The 21,481-nt window shown below is 48.0% G+C and overlaps 1 protein-coding gene across 1 annotated transcript in view; it reads right to left on the bottom strand.

Annotated features, from left to right (window-relative positions):
- Window positions 1-19,320, bottom strand: part of HAS2 (hyaluronan synthase 2) — a 38,806-nt gene extending 19,486 nt beyond the window's left edge. The window contains exon 1 of the mRNA XM_044422161.1: window positions 18,710-19,320. The gene's annotated coding sequence lies outside the window, so the exon portion shown is untranslated. The remainder of the gene's footprint in view (window positions 1-18,709) is intronic.
- Between the last annotated feature and the right edge of the window lie 2,161 nt (window positions 19,321-21,481).

Consider the following 21,481-nt stretch of genomic DNA (forward strand, 5'->3'; position numbering starts at 1 on the left):
GAGAGAGAGAGAGAGAGAGAGAGTGTTTGTGTGTGTGTGTGTGAGGGAGGGAACAAGCCACAGCAGTGGTGGGAAGGGAGATGGGAAAGCAATGGAAGGATCTCCAAGCTGCTGCCAAAGCTCTGGTAAGATCCTTCCTCCTTCCACCCCTGACACACTGCTTTAGTCCACCAGCCAACCGAAACCGCTCCTCCTGATCACAGAACAGTTCCCATAATTTATCACACAGAGATATATCTACTTGGAAAAACTTGCAACATATTAAAAAGCCATGATATAGCAGGCCTGAAGAAATCCAGGATGTTTTGGCAGAAACAGTGCAAGGAGGGCGTGTTGGGGTGAGCATCCCGTGACACCCCGGTGATTCAGGCATTACGATGCCACTAAAATGCCTCATATTGATTGCCTCCCTGCAATGATGAGATGTACTGTAGTTCTACTTAAATAATAGAGACAGCCAGTGTAGCACAGTGGTTAAGAGCATGGGACTGGGACTCAGAGGATCTGGGTTCGAGTCCGCTCTCAGCCATGGAGCCAACTGGGTGACTTTGGGCCAGTCACAGACTCTCAGTCCGACCTACCTCGCAGGGTGGTTGTTGGGGGGATAAGATGGAGGAGGAGAATGATGTAAGCTGCCTTGAGCCCTTTGTAGGAAAAAGGCAGGATATGAATCAGAAAATAAATAAATAATTGTAATTATTTCTCAACTTGCAATCCACACATACAAATTAGCCTGTAGACATTTTAACCAAAACTGCAGCCTTTTCTATCCTTCTTTGTAATTATGCATTTCCTCTTCTGGTTTGGCAACATCCAAATGGCCAGCTAACACTTGGAGTACCGCAACGTAGTGTGCTCCCATGTTATGTCTCTGCAGGAAATCCAGCGGAACTTAGAGCACCATCCTAGGCAACTCTTTCAGAATTAGCCCCACTCGCTTCTGTGGGTCATCTCAGAAACTCACTGATTTCACTGGGGAAGTGATGTGTATACATTCCTCTTGCTCCTATCAAAATGCACAGGACTTAAATTCACTGGCTGGGACATGCTGGGAATTATGGCCCTTCCTCCACCTCCAAACTTGCAAAGGAATGCACCTTTATTCTATAATACTGTATTTCCCCGAAAATAAGACTGGCTCTTATATTAATTTTTGCTCCAAAAGATGCACTAGGGCCTTTATTTTCAGGTGATGTCTTATTTTTTCATGTACAACAATCTTCATTTATTCATGTACAAAAATCTACAATTATTCAAATACAGTCATGCCATCTTCTTCTGGAACATCATCATAACTCTCCAAACCCTGCGAAAGGATGGCATATAAATATTCTAAATAAAATAAATAAATAAACAAACCCCAAATTGTGTTGCAACGGATGCATCTCTCTGCATACTAAGAGTGTGTACTGCATACTGCATCCTAAATGCATCTCTGTGGCTGATGAGCTTAACTGGGGCTTATTTTTGGGGTAGGGCTTAAATTACAAACATCCTGAAAAATTATGCTAGGGCTTATTTTCCGGTTAGGTCTTATTTTAGGGGAAACAGGGTACCATAATTTAGGATTGCTGATTTCATTGATCTCAGGATAAACATAGTATGTTTGCACTTGAGGCTATGCACAAAATCGCACCATCTTAAACATATCCCTCAACACAAGCCTCTGTTGGTGAAGCCTGGTCGATTTCCATACTCTCTCTTCCTTTCCCATCACTCATATTTACTTGCTGTTATCAGTGTCTGTGCCCACACTGATAATCTTAAGCTCACTCCATCTGTTGGCCGTATCTGAGTGTAGAACTACACCCCTTGATGACATTCATGTACAGGATCTTTGAAAGGCTGGGAAAGAGAACTCCCAGTTAACTGTAGCCATACAATGCTCATTAGCTGCTTACAGTTCTGTCTGAAAACTTCCAGCCTTCTGGGTGGGAAGGAATAATCTTTTTAATTCAGAAATGCACAAACAGCTGCTCAGTCATGTACAAAAGCAATCATCCAGCAAAACCAAGGGACCAGAACTGTAAAAGGGGGAGTTTCTGACATTACAAGATGGGGGCATGTTAAGAGTAGATGTAAACTTTCACAAAACTATGGCTTGAGAGAGAGATTTTTTTTTTAATTTTGTAATGAAGAAACTCTTAAAAGATCTTTAAACCTATTTCTGGCAGAGAAATAGGTCACTCCCTAAAACTGTGGCCAACAGTTTGAAGTTTTCAGGCTGTTTCTGACACATCCAGGTTTCTCACTTGGTTTCTCAGTGCCAGATGTCAAGCGGCTGAATGTGTGAACTGACTCCATCAGGCTTGAGAGGTGAAGTGTTAATGGAAGTTCTGTCTTCTGGTTTTATGCATCTGTGATGGTTCATTTGCACACCCCAATGCATGCCGACGTGGGGCAAGTTCAAGCAACAACTTTATGGATTATTACCTATCGGGTGGTATCATTGACTGTCACTATTATCTACTCAATTGTTATGTTCTTAAAATCTATAAATGAAGTGAATAACAACATCTGGAAGCACGTAGGTCGGTATCTAACATTACTGCTGCACCAGCAGGCACGACACCTAGTGCAATGGGAAGCAAGGGAACTCACTGGAGCTTCTGGTTCCAGAACGGGACAAGTCTCCAGAGCTCCTGTTTCAGAACCCAGTTCAAAGAAAACCCAATTCCGTGTGCCTAAATGTGGCAGGCAGGATCCAGCCTGGGTCCTCCCAATTCTGTGCAAAGGAAACAAGCGGGGGGGGGGGGGGGAATTTAATTCACAGCATGGACAGACTGGAGGGGCTGCTGCTCCCCACCCATCATCTCTCCACCCCAGACTGCTTGTTAACACCATTTTCTCCTTCTTGGCAAGAGTTATTTCTGGCCTTGGAGTCTGTCTTGGAAAAAAAAAAATCCAAAACATGCTGCTGTGGGGGGAGGTAAATGAGGTCAGAAAATGGCTTGCGTCCTCCTACTGTGGGATCATGCTGTGTTTCCATCACCCCCATGCGCTATTGTTTTATGGGGATTTGGGAGCAGACCTGATTCTGCATATGGGTCTGAGAGTATCATGTCCACCTTGGCCTTATCTCTGTAACTCTAGAAAATTGTTACTGTGAAGTGTTTACATGGTCACTAAGAGAATAAACTTTCTGGAACTATTGCCACATTAATAAGAAGGACTGGTTGTGTAAACTGTAAATGAGAAGCGGCAGGGACAGTCAGCATGTCCTCAGATGTTGGGATCTGCTACTGGGCTTGGAAGGGCAACAGTGAAGGAACTAGGAAAGATCACTTGACACTGAGGCCAAGTTCATCTACACTATTGTATTCCTGATCCCTATATATGGGTGTGAAAGAGGGACAGTGAAGAAAGCAGTCAGGGAGAAAGTGAATGGGTTTGAAGCATGGTGTTGTGAATACCCTGGATCAACAGACAGTGGATCCTAGTTCAAATCAAGCCAGAGCTTTCCATGGATGCAAAAAGGATAAAACTGAGGCTGTCGTACTTAGGCACATCATGAGAAGGCAAGACTCACTGGAGAAGACATGCTAGAAAAAGTCAAAGGCAGAAGAAGAAAGGGAAGACCAAAGAGAGGGATTAACTCCATAAAGGAAGCCACAGCCTTGCATTACAAGAGTTGAGCAGGTGTTGTGAAGAACAGGACCTTTTGGAGAGCTTCATTCATAGGGTCACCAAAAGTTGGAGATGACTTGATGGCATATAACAACAAACTCTACATTTTCCATCATTGGAAAGGCAAGAATGGTTTGTTGCTAGTCACGAAGTCCTGTCCGACCCATCGTGACCCCATAGACAACATCCCTCCAGGCCTTCCGGTCCTCCACCATCCCCTGGAGTTCACTCAAGCTCACACCAACTGCTCCAGTGACTCCATCTGGCCACCTCATCCTTGCCGCCCCCTTCTTCTTTTGCCGCCAATTGTTCCTAGCATTAGGGTCTTCTCCAGTGAGACCTTCCTTCTCATTAGGTGGCCAAAGTATTTGAGTTTCATCTTCAGGATCTGGCCTTCTAAAGAGCAGTCAGGGTTGATCTCCTCTAGGACTGACTGGTTTGATCGCCTTGTGGTCCAAAGGACTCGCAGGAGTCTCCTCCAGCACCACAATTCAAAGGCCTCAATGCTTTGGCGCTCAGCCTTCCTTATGGTCCAGCTTTCACAGCCATACATTGCAACTGGGAAAACCATCGCCTTGACTGTAGGCACTTTTGTCGGCAGGGTGATGTCTCTGCTTTTATGGTTAGGTGAGGCCAACTGTAAAGCCTAGAAAAACAGTACTTTCTACAAACTCACTAAAGTCAGGTCTGTATTTTCATGCCCATCACTTGTTGACTGCAACATCAAGAGGGAACATGTGTGGATAGGCCAGTCACGGCATCATCCTATGGCCTCTCACCACTATCAGAAGGACCAAGGAATCTTCAGAATCCAAGTCTAAGGTCCTGCAACCTCGGTGCAGGGAGTACGAAGCCTACCCTTCCCACTCACGGTCAGTACCTAATGTCAGCCCTGGCTGCCCACCCCAGGTGATAAATGGGCCTCAGGGGGAGAAAAAGGGGGCATGCCAAGGAGTGGCAGGGGAAGGGAGGACTTACACTGATTCCAGTTGCCATCAGCCTTTTTCCCTTCCAGCACTAAATCTAGATGGTTGAAGAACACCACCACCCTTTCCAACCTTTCCTTAAGTGAACCTTTGTTGTTTTAGTTATAGGTGTGGAGCCATTAGCAGGGAACTGATATACATAATTTCACAAAGTACAGTACATACGGATGGCCCTGCAAGTAAGAGCTATGAAGACATCAAGGAAGTCCAGAATCCAGGTGAATAAGGGTTACTAGCTTGAGCCAAATGGTCACATGAAAAAGGCCCTTCATGTAGCTGATTAAAACCATCATCTCACATGAATCAAACCAAACCAACAGATGTAATTTTGGCTGCCTCAAACTCGGTGGGAGTTTTGCTACTTATTAAGACAGAGCACAATCTGTGGGAATTTTTTCTTCCCAGCAATTCTTTCCTCAAATGCTCAAAATGCTGGGATGATCCTGAAGTTAGGCAAAGCCTGCAGACTTTGTACCAACACAATAATTGAGACACACAATAATTGAGACAGTGCTGTTGCTTGTGGCCTCTGAGTAGCAACCATCCCTAGACGACTCACCAAATGCAGTTCAAGCGAATTCTATAATATGCTGCAAGAAAACAAGAACAACACCAAGCAAACCAAAAGAATGAAGTGTGTAATTCATTTTACCAAAACAGTTTTGAAAGGATCCTCATGTTCGTGCATTTCATTATCTTTCATTAACCAAGTGTAGGACGCTCATAGGAACATTGGGGATGATTTGTGGAGCATGCCTACAGCTGCCTTGAAGGCAAGCCAGCCTGCAGCTCTCCAGTATAAATTGTCTGTGCCTCCTGTGGTCCACTGGATGCATGGAAGGCTCCGTGTGCCACCATGGCAAAAGACATTGGCCGGCTCCTAAATAAGCTACATTAGAGAATCTTAGGCTGGAATCTCTAAATTACACGATGCAAGGACCAGCAATACTGTTCAGGTGATGACTAATTTTCATAGGAAAGAATGTCTGTTTTTAACACTGTAGAATCAGGAAGATGTAGCGTAGGGAGCTGATTTGCCAATCCTTATGCTATTAACCTTCCCTTGGGGCCATGTACTTCATGGACTTCTTCCCCAAACCACCCACCCTTTTGCATGGGCCAGTGACTTTCCCAGCATCCCTGCATTTCTCCTGATTGAAGACACTGCTTCAGAACTGCTGATGGTGATAGGGAAGCAGCAGCCACAACCCCAAAGCTGTTGTCCCAGGTGGGGTCCCTGGGATGCTAAGGAGGCTTTAGCTTCCCCTTCCTCAACAACACTGAAGCTGCAAGGAATGTTTATCTGGTGTGACTCATGGGGGTAGGAAAGGCTCTGTGCTGAGCGTTAGCCTCTCTCCTGTCCTTGACTCTGAAGGGACCTTTTCTCCCTAGTGAGGAAGACTGTGGCCAAGTGAACCTGCAGGCTTGTCTTGACCTTTAGACTAGACTTGGATGGCCTGTCCTTGAAACAGAGAATGGCTTCAATAGAGAGCACAATCCCTTGGCTACCCATCAAATAGAGGGCTTTCCTCTGTAAAAGAGGACACACAGCCAATGATCATTGGGATGCTGGGTTATTGTAACATGCTGTACGTGGAGCTGCCCTTGAAGATGGTCCAGATACTTCAACTGGTTCAGAACAGAGCTGCCAGGATACTAATGGGGACCAGCCAGTACTCACATATAATGCCGGTTGTCTATCATCCACACTGGCTACCAATTGAAGACCAGGCCCAATTTAAGGTGCTGGTGACCTATAAAGCCCTAAATGGCCTGGATACCTGAAGGATCGCCTTCTCCCCTATCTGCCCTCCTGCCCCTTGAGATCTGAGTCAGAGGCCCTCCTCTGGGAGCCATCCTTGAAAGAGATCAAGACGGTGACTACCCAGAGAAGGGCTTCTCTGCAGTGGCACCCTGATTGTGGAACTCGGTCCCCAGAGAGGTTCGCCTGGCACCAACGCTTCTTTCCTTTCGGCCTCAGGCAAAACCCTTTTTATTCTCCCACTGTTTTAATTTTTAACCCATTTTATTTAGTGATCTTATATTTTAACATCAGATGCTATGCAACTGTTACTCTTATTTCCATTCTTATTTCATTGTGTTAATCTGTTGTAAACCGTCCCTAGATGTCTGTGATGGGACGGTATAGAAAGGTTGTAAGTAAATAAACAAACAAACAAACGCTAACAAGGTGAAGGCCTCCCCAACATCAGCATTACCTGAACTGGTCCACTAGGGGTGCAATGGTCCCTTCCACCCCAGTGCACAATATACGGCATATCTAAGCCTAAAGCTCTTCACCACCGGAACTCAGCCTTACAAGAGGCATGGTTGTAAGAACAGCCTCTGCTAGAACAATGTAGTTGTGGTGGGTGCTACACAAAAGCTGGAGAACCACCACTCCATTGACTGGAAAGGGAGTGCAACCAGGACAAGGAGGTGTGATTGGCTGAGATCTCCTGGCATTGCAATATATAAGGATCCTTCAGCCCCAACGTAGATAAAAGAGAAGAAAGCACATGTCCCCTAGCTTCCCACTCCCTGTCTAGCCCACCCCTAGGGCAACATTCAAAGTGATGCTCTAGTGTGTCTCATTCATAACACGTGCAAGAATCCACTCACATCCGCTTGCATGCGAAACAATATTACGAAGCACTTTGCCAAGTGAATGCTGTTGAAAGCCTACCGAGGGCAGTGAGGTTTAGGCTGTCTTCTGGTGTGTGAAATTGCTGGGTAGCTACAAGTGAGACTGGAGAGTGATGCTGTAAGTGGACATTTGGCATTTGCTATCTGACATCTGGAATTTGATAGCTAACGATCAGCAAGGGTTCACTGCGGCTGCTACTTGGCGTTGCTCCAGCCTCTAATCTGTTTGCAACAAATTTGATAAGCCTGCAAAAGGAAAGGAGGCTGGGACAGTTCCAGAGAGCAAGGAAATCCCACTTGAGGTCAAAAGCAGCCACAACGTGGGAATTCCTCATTCGCTAGTCTAGCCAATACAGGGCATAACCTCCGAGGATGCTACAACTGCTGTGCGGGTTCTGGCTTAAGCAATGGCTTTCAAAGCATGGCTTGCGTGTGTGTGTGTGTGGGGGGTTGGGTCCTCAGTCAGGGGTAGGCAACTTTTGGACTGCAACCCCCATTGTGCCTTGCCTTTGGCTATACGTTCTGGGCTGATGGGAGTTGTAGTCCAGCATCTGGAGGGGCCTTGGGTTTGGTTCAGATTTGTTTTGACTTTGTATCCAGCCCCCTTCAAAGATACTCAATTCCATTCCTTCCCAAGAATGAGTCACGCTCTGTGCCCAACATGCATACATACATACATACATACATACTACTACTACTTTTCTATACCACCCAATATCTAAAGCATACTTAGTCTAAGGGCTTTGCAAATGATTTCTGAGATTGGCATTAACAGAATGGATGTCTGTACATTCGTGATTAAGTTCAGGACGCTTCATGTGCTGAAAAAAGATTGCCAAACCACTTAGATTGGAACCATCCTACAAATTCTTGTCAATAATGAAATTATGTACATCAGTCTTGCTAAACTATTAAAGCAAGTGGACCCTGCAACAAATTATGGCAGGGTGGAGTTCTGTGCAGGATTCCAGCTAGCCGTGCTCCTTTGCAGGATACTCCGTTCCATTCCTCCCCAACAGCGCGTCTACATTCTATGTCCAAGGTGTATGCTCAGTTCTCCTTGTCTCACACTTACGTTTCCCCCCTCCTACAAGATCATCATATGTTTTAGAAGTCCTGGGGTTACTCCAAGCCTGCCAACCCTCCCCCACACCTTGCTTGTGGGTGCTGCTGCTGTGGCTGTGAAAAGACCGACATTTGGAGAATGGAGAACAAAGGCATCAATGGCTGACGGTCACCTCCAGTGTCAGACACAACCAGTTGCTCGGGGGCTCCAGGAGGAAGGTGCCCTTGCATGCGTGCCCTGCTTGTGAGCTTCCCATGGGCATCCGGTTGGCCCCATGGGAGCAGAATAGCGGACTGGACGGGCTCCCTTTGTCCCTGGAAACAGGGTGGGTATCCCTCATTCTTCACAGGACGATGCCGTGATTTTCAGAGGATGGGTATCTGCATTCACACTTACTACATGTACATTAAACTTTAGCTGATTGCTATGAAGAGTCCTCCCCATTTCTGGGAAGCTGGCTGAGCCTTATTTTGGCAAAGTGAATCCATCTTTGAAGTACAAATGATTCCCAGCATTCATTCATTATGAACATAAAATAGCTGTCAGCATTCCTCCGCTTCCAGTTTAACAGCCAACGGAGGGGAAACTGAACAGTTATGTTACATCTGTATGGCTTTACTGCTTCAGCACAGTTGCCATCGTCTCCTGCTCATTTATCACTTCCAGATTTTACATGCCATTGATCTTCGCTGCAGGGTTCAGACAGAGCCGACGTCAGGTCTCTGTTTAAAGTGCAAATTAAAGAACAGGAGAGCCCAGCCTTCAATAATGGCAAAAATCAGGCCATAATAAACATGAAACCAGCTGTATGTTCTCATGTCATAGGATAGGCCCAACATGGGGTCTCTGAAGAGCACGCGATTAAAGAACAGGGGGCCTATTCTGAGCTTTCCCTCTCTTCCTATTCCTCTTTTAGCCAAAGAGGAACCTCTTTAAAGGAAGGCTACTTCACCCTTAGTATGAAGTGCTGATAGGCAAAAGATAGTTTCTATGTAATCTGAATTAGTGATTGAAGAATGCAGATGGGTGCTGGGAATGAATTATCAACAAGAATGTACTATTTGTGGCAAAAGAGACGAAGCGTGTTCGTTTAGGATTGTTGTCCTCCCTTTTTTGAATCGATAGATAAATGATTGGATGGATGGATGGATGGATGGATGGATGGAGCGAACGAGCGAGCGAGCGAGCGAGCAAGCAAGCAAAGTTACCAGAATGTAACAGGACAAGGAAGAAATGGACAGTTTCTTTCCACCTTGCTTGTTTCACTTTCCAGAAAGAGATGTGTGTGTAAAATTAATGTCAGTGAGCTACTAAGTGTCTGTGAGCTGATGGGGAAAACCAGTAGGACCCCCAGTCACCATATGAGACAGCCACACTAATTCATCTCCGTCTGGATGTTTCTTGCTTTGAAGATGAGTGGGTAGAAGGAAATCACCACAAACCAGTGTGAGGATAGTAGTGGGGAATGCAACAGTCTGGAAACAGTGTTGTCTGGATTCCTGGCCATTCCTAGTGGGTGGGGTTGATGCTGGGTTGCGGGGAGGCAGGCGAGGAAGTCTAGCCCGTGAAGAGAAGCAGCCAGAGTGAATCACGATTAACATATGAACAGCTGTGCTGGATCGGACTGACAGCCGGTGTAGCCCCACATGATCTTCACATGCTGGCTAAGCAAATGCCTCTCAGAAGCCTACAAGAGAACACGAATTCAACAGCCTTCTTCCACTCCATCCACCAACACCGAGCACACAGACGTAACTGCTCTGATGCCAGAGGTAAGCAAAGATGAGAAGTGCTGGTGCAGAAAAGTACTTTACTCAAGGTGATGCCAGGTAATATGAAAACATCTCTGTGCTGTTTAGTAAGGCATACCTCATAATTAGCATTGACACAGGATGTGTACAATTCACTCCTGTACACATATACTCCGAGATTATTGGAGTTTATCTGCCCAGTAAGCAGGCAAAGGTTTGCAATCTCTGGATTCAAAGAACTTCAACTATATTTTGCCAACGATCCTTAGCATGCTGCAGTATCAGTGTAATCAATGCCATATTGCAAGTGCAGAAGGTACTGTATGAGACCGAGAGGTTCACATATTCCATGAACCCATAGTTTGGCATGTGGTTTGTTGCCCCCATCTAGGGTTCGTCTGGCAAATGATCAACCCAGCTGTGATTTGTTTTCTTAATCCCTGGGCTGTTTGTTTTTCTCCTCCTTTGCCTGTTCCCTCTCTGTGTCCCAAATGCTTCTGCAGAGTTGCAGCAGTGACATGTAAAGCAGCTGGGTGCTCTTTTGCACACTGCTACAGTAGTGTGGCAAAGCAGCCCCTGAACAACCAATGGTTCATATGTCACACACACACACACACACACACATTTTAAATAACTCAGAATTCACAACCCAGCAACAAACCATGGTTTATCTTTCTGGGTTGTTCATGATTAACAAACCATGGCTTGCTAGTGAACCTAGAAATCAACAGCCCATACCATGATTTAATGTTATCAGGCTGGCAGCTTCCCTAATGCCAGCTAGTTAATCTGTGGCTTAACTGCAATTTTACCCAGTGATCTCCCAAATCATAGGTCATGCTTGCAGCACTGTGCTGTACCATGCAATAACTGTTTTACATATCCCACACAACATTTAACCTTGCTGTCACTGATGGCCAGAAGCAAAATATGCCATGGCCTTTGCTATGCCTTTAAGAGTTACATAAAGGAAACAAGTTCAGCAAGTGTTTTCTCTGATGAAATCTCATCTTTGACACAATTATTAAAGGTGCAAAGACACCATCATCTTTTATTTTTGTTTAATTAGCATGTGTATAGGTCACCGCTCTGCTTAAAGACATGATATAACAAGTTTATCACATGATCAGCTAAAAACAGATGCAGAAACTAAACCTTCATTCCAAAGGACAGGGCAAGAACAAACTTTGACACTAACTGCTGAAAGATTTACAGAATAATACCAGCTTCACTGAATGTCTAGAGGACCAAAGGGATGGAGGTAAGCTAACCACCCTAAGGAGGGAGTTTCAGGGAGTTCCATTGTTCCTGTCCTGAGCACCCATTAACCTCCCTTCTCCACTGGTGGGATACATTACAGGGCCTCAGAACAGGGCTTCATGACTGTACATTTGCAACTGGCTCCCTCCACCAAATGAAGTGCATGCACAAGCAACCCAAGGGTGTGGCTGTGACATGTGAAGAACTTCTTCTGGGAATGGAAATCCGTCGGATTCCCTGGGCTTGGTTTCCTGGGCTCTGGTCTGCTTCCTTGCAGCCCCAAGTCTGCGTTCTGGGGGAGCACACCCTAACCAGCATCCCTCTTCCATGTCAGATGCATCTGACACAGAAGAAGGTTGCTCACGTGAGGTTGGAGGAGCCCTGGGCAACCACTGCCCCTCTTCTGCGCTGCTTGCAGCAGCCTTTGTGGAAACCTTCACACTGGAAGCATCCATAGATGTTCCCTTGGTTAAGCTTGCTCTGCCAAGCATGAGAGGAAGCCTGCAAATGCTAGAGAGGTGGATTCTGCTAGGTTTCATCCCAATCCTAGGTGTGGCCCCTTATTATAGAAGGAAGTAGCACTTGCAATTCCACAGAGTCATGTTCTTCTGTCTAGATGGCTTGCTGCTGGGCTTCTTAGTTACTACTGTGGCCTATCTGGGAAGAACTGAGTAAATCTGAGATGACACACATCATAGGGCTTAGCATGGATCACCCCCCTCCCCCCGCTTCATGAAACCCAAAATTCTGCTCCAGTGCTTCCCCGACCTGCCAGAGTTATTTACAGAGTACCGAGAGGAAGGAAGGAAAATCCATTCCACCAATGTGTTGTGCTCACCTGGCGAATGACCAGCATTTGATCCAAACGTGAACCTTCAATCCTGAACAATGTAATTCAGGGTTTCTCTTTACAAAATTTAGCTTTCTTGGTTGCGTATGGGTCAGAATTGTGCTTCTGCAGCTTCACCAGGGAACATGTGGAAAGGGGACCCTTCAGACAGTAACTTCAAGAAACCTACCTTGAGACCAAGCTTGTAAGGGGAATTTTAGGAAGTTTTAAGTTGAAGAATACAGCCTTGTTAATTATTTCCCTTGTGTTATTCCTACAGTGCCCCCCATAGTATAGTCCTCTAGCAATATTTATTTTATTTTATTTATTAAAACATTTTTATGCCACCCCATTCGCCGAAGCCTCGGGGCGGCTTACAATATGTTGTATCAATGGATAATATAAATGCATTCAATCAGTTGAATGTCCAGTGAGTCCCTTTCCATACTAAGCTGTCTAGTTTGAGTCCTGGGAAAGGTGAGAGAAGCTTACATCCTGTGTGAGCACCCGGGAAAGGAGACATCTAAGGAACAGCTGAGAACAAGGGGGAAATGCACATCTCTGTAACACTGGAAGAGCCAAAAGTGATCTTACTCCTAAAAGTAGCAAAACCTCAGCAACTGGCTCCATAGGAGAAGCTTATAGCTTAAACCTATGCACATTTAGACAGAAAGAAGGGGTATAACTCCCAGCATGCCCCACTCAGCGGTGAGTTGGAGGCCTGTTGTCTGTTTAAACTTGAGTAGGTTTGCACCTTAAATGAGCGTGTCTCAGAACTCATCAGTTGTGTAAATGACCAAAACATCAGCAAACATTCATAGTACTTTGCCCTTTAACAATACTAAATAAGTTCTATAATGCCGAGAAGAATTGTTTACAACGCCACTCTTTTGGTCTTGGCACGTCACAGAGCAAAAGGGACACTGCTAACCACGAGCTAATCAGTATCAATGAAATTATATTTTAAAACATCTGAAGTCAAACAGTGAAAAGTTGGATTTCTCAAACTATTTAACTTTGAAATTGTGCTGAGATGAAATATGACTATCAAGGAAACCTGATATGACCTCTTGCCATTGTCCCCTAAAAGTGCATTTTCTTCACTCATTTATCTGGCACAAAATAAATAAAAGCAACTAGGAAAATCATTGTACAGGTGCTTGCATGGAGGAGATATTTCATCATTTCCCGCTGCCTCAAAATCTAGGGAAATATAGCTCTGAATGTGAGTGCTTTTCTTTTTAAAGCTTAAATATTAAGGTTCCTTTTAAAAATCAAGTATTTTTCTTCCCTCCACCATGCCAATATGTCAACAAAACATAGATATTTCTGAAGGGGAAGATAACCACCTTTTCACCCAATTAAATCATTCTTAGCTCCAACCTGTGCCATCAATATATTGCTGGGATTTCTTTGGATGATCAAATAGAAAAGGCTTACTAAATAATATTAATAATCAGTTCCAGTTTGTTAGTTAATCCACAGACCTTCAAATTACAACTCCAAGTTTTAAATGCCTCCCTGCCCCCAGAAATCTGTAGGTACAGGCCAGCCACTGCCAAGGTTAATCATGGGAACATGCTCCACTGAACCCAGGGGACTTCCTAGTAAAGGTGCTTAGGAGTACAGCTTCAACTGCCTGCCTTAAAATTTGGTCTTACAAATGCTTGCATCAAGCTTACATTTCTATGATTTTTCTATTAGCTACTGCTACCAATCCTCCCCCACCCAACTTTTTCCTGATGAACAGATATGAAAATCTCAACTTGCAATCTTCCCTGTATATAGGTGCCAAACACTGGATAATGAAGAAAACCGACAAGAAGAATATCAAAGTGTTTGAAAGGACTTGTGGACTTTTTGGAAAGGTGCTGGAGAACTTGTGGATACCCCTGGACTGGCAGATGAACGAACCAGTGGGTCCTAAATAAAATCAAGTCAGAACTGCTCCTGAAGGCAAAAATGATAAAACTGAGACGGTCATACTTTGAACACATCAGGAGAAGACAACACTCACTGGAGAAGACAATCATGCCAGGGAAAGTCAAACGCAGAAGAGGAAAAGCCACTAATGAAATGGATCGATCCTATCAAGGAAGCCACGGCTTTGAGTTACAGGAGCTGAGCGGGGCTGTGAAGGGCAGGATGCTTCGGGGGATGGGATTAATCATCAGGGTCGCCATGCATTGGAGATGGCCTGACAGTTCGGAACAACAGATGTTATGATCTAACCAAGGAACTGCATTGTATAGAGTTTGGGATTTTTTCCCCCCTTGCCTTTTGTCTCAAGCTACCTGTCGCCCTCCGCCTATTCCTCTGAGCGCTCTCTTGCGCAAGTGCGAGAGAGAGAGAGAGAGAGAGAGAGAGAGAGAGAGAGAGAGAGAGAGAGAGACCCCTTCCCAGGAAAACTCCACTGCCAGACTCATTTTGCTTCTGCCGGGGAAGCCCTCGCACATGACAGGAGCCAATCCGGAGCGGGTGCGGCGCCGCGTCACTGCAGGGAGGCGGGCGCTCCCACGCAGTGACTTCATCCTCGGCATTCCCGGCCTCGTTGCTCGCTCTTTTCTCTTTCGCTCTCGCCTCTGCCACGTGGGTTCCTCGCGCGTAGGAAAGCGCAGTCTCTTCGCTCGCCTCCCTTCCCCTGTCGCTCTGCAGAAGAGGCGGCGGCGGGCGAGGAAAGGAGGCGGCGGGTCTCGCACGGACGCCCCTCTCTGCCTTTCCCCGGCCCGCGGGCACGCGCATCCGCATCCGCGTGCAGGCCGCGGGGCGTGGAGGGCTCGGGCCGAGGGTGGCTGCGCCAGGGTCTTCGTCGCGGGAGCACCGGCGGCGCCCCCATCACCCTGCGGGAGCGCGCGCGCGTTCCCAGGGAGTCCCGCTCGCCGGCGGAGGAAGCTCTGCAAGTCTTTTGTAACCGGACACTTTCCCTTTCTTTTTGCATCTCTCCCTCGGCTTGGGAGGGAGCGAGCGCTCTTCCCAAAGGACCGTGCGGAGGAGGAGGAGGAGGAAGGGAGAGAACTGAACCCCGGGCGGGAAAAAAATGGGTGGCGAGCAAACAATGAAGTGGCTTCCGTCCAGAGCAGGCAGATAGTCATCTTGGAGCCCGGCGTTGCCAAACGGGCCGGCTAGCTTCGCCAAAGCCTCGCCCCCTTTGTCCTGCCCCACGAGGGAGGGAGGGAGGGAGGGGGTGGAAGAAGGGAGAGCGGGTACCCGGGCAAGCGTGGCTTCTGAGCTGCTGCCACGTCGGTCGTTTCCTTCCCCCTGTCTTTCGTCGCTGATCCCACCCCGAAAGAGACCCACCCGCCGAAGCTGCCGCTTCCCTGCGGCTCTGACCAAAAACATGTCCCGAAGCGCCTGTTCTGCTCCGGAGCGCGCTAAAAAGTCAGCCCAGTTAGTATCCAGACGTTTGACCCACTGAGTTCAAGGGGCCTTACTCCCTGGGGCGGGGAGGCAGCACCAGGGGCCATGGTTGCCCCACCTCTCAAGCAAGCGGTCCCCACCTGAGCTTCCAGCACTGCCCAGGGACCTTGCAATGCTTCTTGGTCAGTCCGCCTTCCCGGTAAGAGACAGTGTGTTGCGACTTGGCAGATCTGGGCATAAGTCCCCACTCAGCCCTGAAGCTCGCTGGGTGACTTTGGGCTGCTCACTGCCTCTCAGCCTAACCTACCTTGCAGGGCCGATGTGATGAAAAGACAGGAAAGAGGGCAACCGTGTAAATTGTCTTGTGGGGATGGCAAGCAGGGCACGAAGAAGCAAACCGATGGGTACTAGACTGCAGCCAGCATGGCTGTCTTAAATACAGCGCCCAGCACGGCCTTCCATGACCTGCTGCACTCCAAGCATGCTGGACTACAACTGCCAGCAGTCAGACTCTTTCAGAGTGCTGGGTTGGAGAAGGGTTACTGCCCGTGGTGCAGTCCTAGACATGTCAACTCCAGAATAAGTCCCAGCCAGTCCAATGAAACTTACTCTATAGAGAAACATCCACAGTGAAAACAGAATATGCGAGCCAAAGAGAGGAAATCAAAGCGTTAATCCCTTCTCTCTCCTAGGAAGCATTGCTAAATGGAAGATCGCCATCACGGAGGGCCATGGAGCAGGGTGGAGCCCTCACCCCTGGTGTCAGTACAGGAGGAGCAGCAAGTTTCGCCTTCCTCCTGTTGGCACCAGGAGGGCCCCCCACTGCCCCTTCCATCGTGTGATCCAGAGAGAACACACAGTCACCACAATGAGAGAGCGGTCGGGGGGCTCTTGTTGCAGCTGCTCTGTGGAGAGCAGCATCAACTGAAGCCACAGCCAATGTAGCTCTTCAGAGAACCTGCTTGGAGAAACGCCTGGCTCCGAGGATGTCCTTCCTCAGAGCCAGGCATGAGGGGTGCCCAGGAGCTCACCTGTACAGAAGGGAAGAAGCTGGGTGGAAGTGGGAAGGGCGGACCCAATACTGGAAAGGGGTGGGAGGGGTGTGGCGTGAAGACGACAGTGGGGAGGGTGTAAGACCAACCAGGTGCCTCTAGAGCAGCTGTATTCCTCCAGGTGTCATTGGGATGCAGCTCTCATTGTGTCTCACCCTTAGCTATGTTAGTCAGGGCTGGTGGGAGTGGCAGGTCAAACCATTTGGAGGGCCACAAGTTCCCCATCCCTGCTCTAGGACATTGGCTATCCTGACTGGGGCAGATGGGAGAAAGAGGGCACAGACTGCAACATTATACATCGAGCTAGTTGTCATGTCACTTGCTGAGCTAGAAAGCTGTGGCCTGCAGCCAGGGGGATGACCACATGGGGAAACAGATCACCTTATAGGCCCCTTCCAACTCTAATACTACTCTCTCCGGAAGGTTGCAATTTCCCCAACTTTACCCAGATTGGCCACAGCCATTTTTTGCTCTCTCCTCCCCAGATTGTATTTAGAGCCCTCGTGCCCCTGCTCATGGAAGGTCCATCACACACGCTCTTGCGTACCTACCATCGATTTGGCCAGCCCTTTTTCCCTTTCTCTAAGGTGATTGAGGGACAGTGGCTGGTGTTGGCTGGGAGAGCCAGTGCGCCTCCCCACTTTGCCCGTGAAGCTTGCCGGAAGACTTGGGGCCAGTCACCGACTCTCAGCCTCCCTCAGAGGGGTCTGGTGAGGATAAAATGGAGAGGACCACCCCATAAGCCACCTTGGGCTCCTTGCAAGAGGGGAAAAGATGGGCTTAAATCTAACAGCCCAGTATCAAGGATACTATCCAGCCCTCTCGCAGCAGGGATTTCCCTGCCTGAACCGGGGATGCGGTGCGAACGAGGGCTCGCTCTCTTCCGCCACCCCGGCCAGTATTTTGGGCGATGCTGGCCCTCAAGGCGCCGCGCGCCCTTCCCACTCCCGGGGCTCGTCCCGAAGCGCCGTCTCCCCACGCCCACCCGCTGACCCGGGAAGGGGCGGGCGTGGCCGAGGCACGTTTCATGCCTTCACAGGCGTCTCAATAGCGACAGTGTCTGCAGTCCCCACCCCCACCTCCCGCTGCAGCCCCGCCTTCCAGGATATGACCGTCTCCAAAATGGGGAACCCGCTTCCAGATCTCCAAAGTACCTTCACGACCGAGGTAGATGCATGCTGGAAAGCGGGAAGAGAAATGCCCCCCCCCCCCGCACACACGTTCTTCAGGGGCGCAGGTTCTTTGCACCAGACATTTACTTGCGAGTAGCCCTCTTGATTTCCATCATGTACCCGCTAAGACCCCGGAACATTGGAAGGGAGAGGACTTTTCCTAGCAGTTCATTTACTCTTGCGCAAGCCCCTTTTACGGTTCTCTACCTTTTGGGATAAGGAGCTGCGGTTGGATCCGCGCTGCTGTGGGAGTAGCCCGTAGGGTGGAGGTGTTCGTGCATTCACTGAATTTGGGGTGGAGCAGGGCGGGGCTTGGGCTGCGATCAAGTTATCAGCATAGAGAAAATAGGCATGACCCCGTCAAAGGTAACCTTTCCTGGACCGTTTATGCCGATGGAAGGGAAGCGCGTGCAACGCAGCCCGCAAAGGGGGAAGGACCGCAGCCTGCAGAAACGTGGTCGATGCTGGCCGGACCGGGGGGAATACATCGTCCTGCCAGCCTCAAAGTTGGCACCGACCTGTCTGTCCAGGAAGGTGTGCCAGGGTAGCGGGAGAATTTCACTTAACCGAGGGTACACACCGCACCTTCATTGAAAATAATAATGGATGTGAAAAAGATATTCCATCATTTAGGTAGCTTCTCTTAGGGGATACTGTAGGAGGTCACCCCTATCAGACCCCCACTGGAGAGACGACTAGCCATTCACGATCGAGCGAACGTTCATTCAGGGCTCATGTATATTCCTTGGGGCAGGGAACCCGCCGTGGCCTCGGCACAACACGATTGCTGCCCCGCCGGCGCGTCTGCCTCCCTACCCCACCCCCACGCTGAACAAAGTGAGATCTGTCTTTCCCCTCCCCTCCAAGAAAAGGGGACCTCCCCTGGATCCCCAAATCTGACTCCCCCGGGCGTGATCCTGCCAGCACAAACAAAAGGACGATGATCAAAAGAGAACAGCTCACCTTGTCTTCCTGCTGTTCCTTCGCTCATCCAAGATCTAATAAGAGGCCGGCCGGGCGGTGCGGGGATTTTGTAGCCCTTTGCCCCCCAGGACTGAGGTAACAGACCAACTCGCGCTTTGGGGAGAATTTTTGGAGGGTCTGGATGCAAACTGCCTCAGAAGCATGGAAAAGGACAGGCAGGGTCCATTCTTCCCACCTGGATCCCAGCTCCCTCAATTTCAAATTCCCACCCTTGGCTTGCTTTAAAAAAAGACGCAAAAGGAAAGCAAAAAGTTGGCTTCCAGATATATTAATCAGCGGGCTTGTTTCTGGCGGTGGACTCCTCCAGGCGCCCGTCGCGAAAGTCGTTAAGAAAGTTGAGCCGGGCGCAGCAGCATCAGTAGGAAAAGTCTCTTTGGTTGCACTGAATGGGGCTTCTATCTCACGGCGTCTCAGCAGCAGCAAGGCAGCCTCAACAGTTGGAACAGAGGCTGGATAATATTTTCCAGACGTCTCTTGCTCCCCCTCTCTCTTTTCCCTCTTTTTTTTCTTTTCCTCTTCCTCCTCCTTCTTCTCTTTCTCCTCCCCGCTTCCCTCTTTCTTTGACTGCTGGCTTTTCTCTGCCTCCTCTAAGTGAAGGAGTCTTTTAACAAGTGAGAGTTGGAGGTTGTTTTAATAGGGTGGAAAGGATGGGGGGAGAGGGAGGGGGAGGAGGGAGGGAACTCCTGCACGTTGCGAGCGGGGTGGGGGGGGGAGAAAAAGAGGGAGAGAACTGCCCATTCAGTGTAAGTTGGCTCCAGCACCAGTTCAAACTCGAGTGAATTCAATTAACTTAATTGCAAACATTTGGAAAGAAATGCAATACACACATGTTACCACCACCTGATTTCCTCTTCGTGTACAGGAAAGGAAAAGCTGGGCTTTTGAAATCCCTCCACCCCATAGCCCCCTTCTCTCCCTCCCATGCCACACAATCATATTGTATGTTTGAGTAAGTAAAGGATTTCTGGTCCTGGTAGTGCAGAAAATCCAGGTTTCATATTCGTTACCTCTCTCTCCCTTTTAAGTAGAGGGGATTGCTTCTGATGATTTCTTAATTCATTGGAATTGCTTTACACTTCTTGGCTTTGCTTTCTTGATCCACCCGAGCTTTGCGAGATAATAAGGGATACACTTGGAACTGACTTCAGGCCATTGGAAAGGAGAAATAACTTATTCACGGTTCCATGGCCGATCAGCCATTTAGAGAGAAAATGAAAGAAAAACAGAAATAAACATTTTGGTGGTAGTTAGTTCTGAAGTCTCTTTGCAGGTTTCCAGGAAAAGCTCTTGGCTAGATCAGCAAGGGAGTTCCATAGGCGAAAGCCAGCTTTTCTGCCCGTGCAGCAGATGCCCATGGAGCTGCCCTCAGACACTGTAAAGGGTGGGATACAAACATGTTTAAATAAATAAAATAATAAATAAAGTGTGAGTGCAAATGTGCATTGTGATGTGCACTCATGTTTGCACTTCCGTGCTCCTTCAAGCCCCGCTGAATCAAGTAATATTTTGCAGTCGCTTTCTATACCACCTGTACTCGTGGCGCAAAGGCGGCTGCTCAGATCTGGAAATGAACTTCCATGATTATTATTCACATAGAAAATGCTTATAATTTTCTAGCACTGTATAGATATGAAAAGACAAGACACTCCCTGGCTGCAGTCCCGAGGATACATAACACCAGCGCAGCAGAGATGCATGATACACAAAGAAAAAGCTAAGGGAGGGAAGAGGAAAACAAACATTACAACAGAGTTGCCTTTCTGGTGGGGGCGGGGGAGTAAAAAAGCCCCCCTGTGGCCACTCTTTCACTGGGTAATGGACGGGGCCAGGCGGGCAGCCACAGCCTCCCAGTTGCCTTTGGCCCCCTCACGGTTTAGGATTGTGTGTGGTGTGGAGAAACAAGAGAGGGGGACATTTGTCTCCTTCCATAATACCAGAATGCAAGAGGGTCATCCCTGAGACTGATTGGTGGAAGATTCAGGAAAGATAAAAGCAGGACTTCCTCACACAAAACGTAATTCATCTATGGAATGCCCTGCCACTGGAAGTAGTGCTTTGGAGGACCTTAAAGGGGCTGGGGCCTGCTCACGGAGGAGAGGGGCGTTCCTGGCTCCCTAATTGCAGGCTGGCATGTGCCTCCTCCTCTACCAGTGGCGGCCTGCTTGCATGCACCCGCTGCCAAGGAGCTTGGGCAGGTGGGGGTCTCACACCCATCCTGCTTGAGGGACCCCGTGGGGGTGCTTTGCCACCATGGGAACGGCGTGCTGCACTAGATGGACAATTGGCCTGATCCAGCATAGTCTTTCTTATGTTCTTCGGTTCAGTGGCAGAGACCAGAGTGCATGTTTGGCTCTTTGTTCCTTGGGCAACTTCTCCATACAGAAGACAATTAGCCCATATATTCTGTTGATTATTTAATTTATATCCTGCCTTTCCAGCAGTGCTGTATAAAATGGCTGGGAAATTAGATAAATCCTATTGTAAATTGTCCTAGTGATGCCCACTTGCATAGGTGATAAATGAGCTCGTAATTATCATGAATTTGTTCTCCTTTTCACTGAATGCTTTAAACCCATAACTTCCCATTTGCAGACATTTATTCACCTGGGAGTTGGGAGCCTTCTCAGTATTTCTCCTCCTTCTGCAGCCGATTTTAAGAATGCTCACCACTAGGTGGCACTGTTTAGAAAATAATAAGCCATGACGTTCCTGTCTAGCCAAAGGTTACACAGCTGCCAATTTTTTTGCTAA

The sequence above is a fragment of the Varanus komodoensis genome, unplaced genomic scaffold, assembly GCF_004798865.1.
Source record: "Varanus komodoensis strain SLA01 unplaced genomic scaffold, ASM479886v1 scaffold12, whole genome shotgun sequence".
Taxonomy (NCBI): domain Eukaryota; kingdom Metazoa; phylum Chordata; class Lepidosauria; order Squamata; family Varanidae; genus Varanus; species Varanus komodoensis.